This window comes from Rana temporaria, chromosome 11 (genome assembly GCF_905171775.1).
Source record: "Rana temporaria chromosome 11, aRanTem1.1, whole genome shotgun sequence".
Classification (NCBI taxonomy): Eukaryota; Metazoa; Chordata; class Amphibia; order Anura; family Ranidae; genus Rana; species Rana temporaria.
The window spans coordinates 107,823,021-107,828,059 of NC_053499.1; positions in this window are offsets into that span (position 1 = coordinate 107,823,021).

Genomic DNA, 5,039 nt, shown 5'->3' on the forward strand with positions numbered 1-5,039 from the left:
CTTCCCTGCCCGTGGCATGAATTCTGCAAACAAGAACAACATCGTTAAAAACAAAACATGACCAACGAGCCCCAACTTACCTTAGGAAAGGAAAACCCTACCTTCCCTAACCCCTGCCTACGCGGGTGTCCGTGATTGACACACTCAGTGACGTAGAGCAGGAACGACTACGTAGCACAAGACTGAAAACGTGTCAGTCTCAAGAACCTAGCGAGGCTGAGCAACCAGAGGCAAACCAGGCCAATTGAAAACGTAACACTCAAGCCTATGAACCTGAAGGCGTGTCAGGCAAGTGATGTAAATAGCAAGATAACATGACGTAGGAAAACGTAATGATAGCCGTGAGAAGCGGATGAGGGGACTTGCCACTGCACAAGCCAATTAGAACGAAAACATCTCAATCCGACAGTACCCTTAACGTGACGGTACCCAGCAGTGGAGAGTGGCCATTAACTAACGTGAGGCTATGAACGTGACATGTATGCCCAGACTAAGACAATAAAATGTAGGTAAGTGTAGGACTGATGCAGCTGGACTGACAATGTGACAATCCCACGAAATGCGAAGGCCGAGCAACCTGAGGCGTAGCAGGCAAATTAAAAACGTAAACTCAGGCCTGATGAACCTGAAGACGTGTCAGGTCGTTGTGTGAGAAATGAAATGTTAAGATGCATGAAACGGATGAGGAGACTTGCTACCGTACAAGCCAATTAAAAACGATCATCTCAATCCGTAAGCACCCGTAGACGTGATGGGTGACCCCCCCCAGCGGTGGAACACCATGAATCTAAAAAGAACATGGTAAGACTACCAACTGAAACTAACACAACTGGAACCTGCAATAGAAACATAAGGTTGCACGAGAAACAAACACATTTGTGAACATGAACAGCATCAAAAACGAAAAACATGAGAAACGGAGATATGAAAACATGACAAAATAAAATGTATGAGAACATAAATTGCATGGGAAACGTGAACACCCGAGAACATAATTGTATGAGAAACAAAATATACATGAGAACATAAAAATACCATGAAAATCGTAATTGTGTGAGAAGCGTAACTCGCATGAAAAAGCGTAACTTGCGTGAAAAGCGTGACGTAAGAACAGCGTAATGTATGAAAACATGACCAATGTAATTGTATCACAACTGAAACCTGCCAGAGAAACGTAAATGTTAGCGAACACGAATAGCATGAGAAACGTAAAACGAAACATGGAAATGTAAAATTGCATGAGAACATGACTCGCACGAGAAACGTAACCCATGAAGACCTACCTCTCATGAGAAACGTCATCGCACGAGGACACGTAAACGCACGAGGACGCGTAACCGCACGAGGACACGTAACCGCACGAGGACCCGTAATCGCACGAAGACCCGTAATCGCACGAAGACAACATAATGCATGAGAAACGTGGTCGCATGAGAACGTAAACACACGAGAAACGTAATCGCATGAGAAACTACCCTGGGAAACGTAATCGCATGAGAAACTACCATGTGAACTGTAATCGCATGAGAACGTAACCGCGTGAGAACTACCATGTGAAACGTAATCACCTGAGAAACGTAAACACATGAGGACATGACTCATGAGAAACGTGATCGCATGAGAACTACCATGCGAAATGCAGTCACATAAGAACTACCATGCAAACCGCAACGCATGAGAAACGTAAACACACAAGGACATGACTCGTAAGAGAAACGTGATTGCATAAAAAAAACCTGAACTGATGAGAACTACCATGTGAAACGTAATCACATGAGAAATGTAAACGCATGAGAAACTTAAACACATGAGGATATGCCTCATGAGAAACGTGATTGCATGAGAACTACCATGCAAAATGTAGTCGCCTGAGAACTACCATGCGACCCGTAAGGATAAACGTAGTCGCATGAGAAACTGAATGGCATTGAAAATGTAAACATTGAAAACATGCCTAGCCTGCGAAACCTAGTCGCCTGCGAAACCTAGTCGCCTGAGAAACAGTCGCCTGAGAAACGAAAAGACATTGAAAATGTAAACATTGAAAACATGCCTAGCCTGCGAAACCTAGTCGCCTGAGAAACAGTCGCCTGAGAAACAGTCGCCTGAGAAACGAAAAGACATTGAAAATGTGAACATCGAGAACATGACTAGCCTGAGAAACGTAGTCGCATGAGAAACGTAGTCGCATGAGAAACTGCATGACATTGAAAATGTAACATTGAGAACATGACTAGCCTGAGAAAAATAGTCGCATGAGAGACGTAGTCGCATGAGAAACGTAGTCGCATGAGAAACTGAAATGACATTGCAAATGTAACAATAGAGAACATGACTAGCCTGAGAAAAAATAGTCGCATGAGAAACGTAGTCGCATGAGAAACATAGTCGCATGAGACACGTAGCCGCATGAGACACGTAGCCGCATGAGACAAGTAGCCGCATGAGACACGTAGCCGCATGAGACACATAGTCGCATGAGACACGTAGTCGCATGAGAAACTGAATGGCATTGAAAAAGTAAACATTGAGAACATGACTAGCCTGAGAAACGTAGTCGCAAGAGAAACGTAGTCGCAAGAGAAACGTAGTCGCAAGAGAAACGTAGTCGCAAGAGAAACGTAGTCGCATGAGAAACTGAATGGCATTGAAAAAGTAAACATTGAGAACATGACTAGCCTGAGAAACGTAGTCGCATGAGACACGTAGTTGCATGAAAAACGTAGTCGCATAAAAAACGTAGACGCATGAAAAAATTAATGGCATTGAAAATGTATACATGGAGAACATGACTAGCCAAGAGTCCATTATATAACCTTAAGAAAGTAATAAATGAGGTGTTACCAAGCAACCATTCACATTACTGTTGTAATTTCCAGTACAAGTTAGGTAATGAAAGCGAACGTCCTAATGGTTGCTAATGGTGATGCAATGTAGAATACATTCCATATACTCAATGCCCTGCACTTCTGACAAGACAGGTAATTATTACTGGAGATTTCTACAGGTTTCCTATAATCTGCCATTGAAAACTTTCTCACATATACCCTGGTTCGGGCATGATTACGTTCTCTGCCATTTACTATAATTTGAGTTTGTCTCATCCTATTCAAATTGATGCAGCAAATTCCAATTCCAAAAAAACAAATAGTTTGTATTACCTCTATCGTAGCCTAGAGACACATTGGGAACACTTGGAAACATGACTAAGCCGCTGGGAGAAGTGGATGGATGGATGGAAGCGGCGTCCCTCCCCCCGTGAACCAGCGTGGGTGGATGGATGGATGCTGCGCCCCCCCCTCGTGAACCCCGGGAGGAGGAGAGGACAAATGAGCGGCCATGCCGCTGCTGCCGGCGTGAACCTGGAGGAGATAAGTGAGTGGGGTTGGAAGGGGGGCACCTGCAAGGGACCATGAGACATGCGGGAATCGAGGAGGCGGGCCTCCCCTCCTATAGACCCGGTGTGGGGACCGGACTGCGAGCGGCTCCCCCCTCCCCCTGAAACACCATGTACGGACGGGATAGCGGCGGGCAGTCAGGTCTCCATGCTGCCGGCGTGAGGGGAACCTCCGTGAGCCCCCCGCTGCCGACCTGTAGCTCCACATGGACACCTGAAATGACGCGGTCCCCCTGCATCCCGGAGGAGTGGGAGGGAGGTTGGATGACCCCCCCTTGTGTGCCCGGAGAACTGCAGTGTGAGCCCGCATACAGCCCAGGGTGGAAGGCGGCTCCCGCTCCCCCCCATACCCGCCTGGTACTCGCCCAGGGAGAAGCAGGTGGGTCAGCACAACACGTGAGCCCGCCATGAGCGGGCAGGCGGGCGGGTGACCCCTCTCCCTCCAAAGCCGACCTCTGCTGACGCTGACATGACACGGCCCCCTCCTACACCAGAAAACCGACGCCCAGAAGGAGGACGGGTTTAAATACCTCCGACTCCTCCTACAAATACAGGCTTCCCTGCGTTCAGCCTGCCAACATGTGTTTGGGGGACGTGGCCTGGACATGGCCAGGTGAGGACGCTAATCTATTGATATACAATACGTTTGTTTTTTTTGCGACTGTGCCGGGATCTGCCGTGCTTGTTCCAGCTATCTTGAAGTTCCAGCGCATGCGCAATCTGATGTGCAGAGACAGTTCCAGCTTACGGAAAGTTCCTACAAGGACTGCGCAGGCGCAAACTTGCTGACGGAAATCTCCGAACCTCGGCCGGCATCAAGGGCGACGTGGATTTCGAGGTAAGTGCCGCTCGGCCTCCTGGCTCTTTTTTTTTTAACATCCTCCAATCCACAGTGGAAGTTAAAGAATGAGCCTGGATTGCCGGGCGAGGTTCGGAGATTCTTCCGTCGGGAAGTTTGCGCCTGCCACAGTCAGTGAAGGAACATTAAGGACAAGTCACCAGACCCTGCCTTGCTCCTCCCTCCTTGTGATATTGTGATGATGTCCCCCCCCCCCCCCTTCTCTTTGTTATTGTTTTTTTTGAGTGTCCCCTTGTATGTGTTTGTCTGCCTTGTCTTTGCCCATGTTGGGCATTAATAAAAATTATATATTTGAAAAAAAAATGTCATGTGTTTACGTGCAAATACTGTACATGCATATAACAATTTCCTAGATTTAAAAAAAAAAAATGCTAGATTATTTTTTACGGGTGTGAATGCGTAAATACGCACAAGTGCTGATACAGACCATTTCATTTTTTTTTTTCTGCCAGGAATATCTGACGTTTGTACCATCAGTATCTGTGTTCAAATTCCCTTACATTGTTTTCTGTAACATTTGTTAGTTTTCTTATAAACAATACAAGAGGCAGTCCCTCCAAATGAAGAACAGTTGGGATATACCGTATGACTCACACATCCTACATTACCAATACGTTTTCAGACATTTTATCTACCCCTATTAGCTTCCTCTTTACATAGGCGGACGGGGGTCACATGGGCTTTCTCCGTCACCTGATTGGTTACATTATTTCCTGTTTCTACCCGCCTTTTCCAGAGGCTTATATGTGCCTAGTGTGATATCTTTGTTCTACGTGTGTAGTC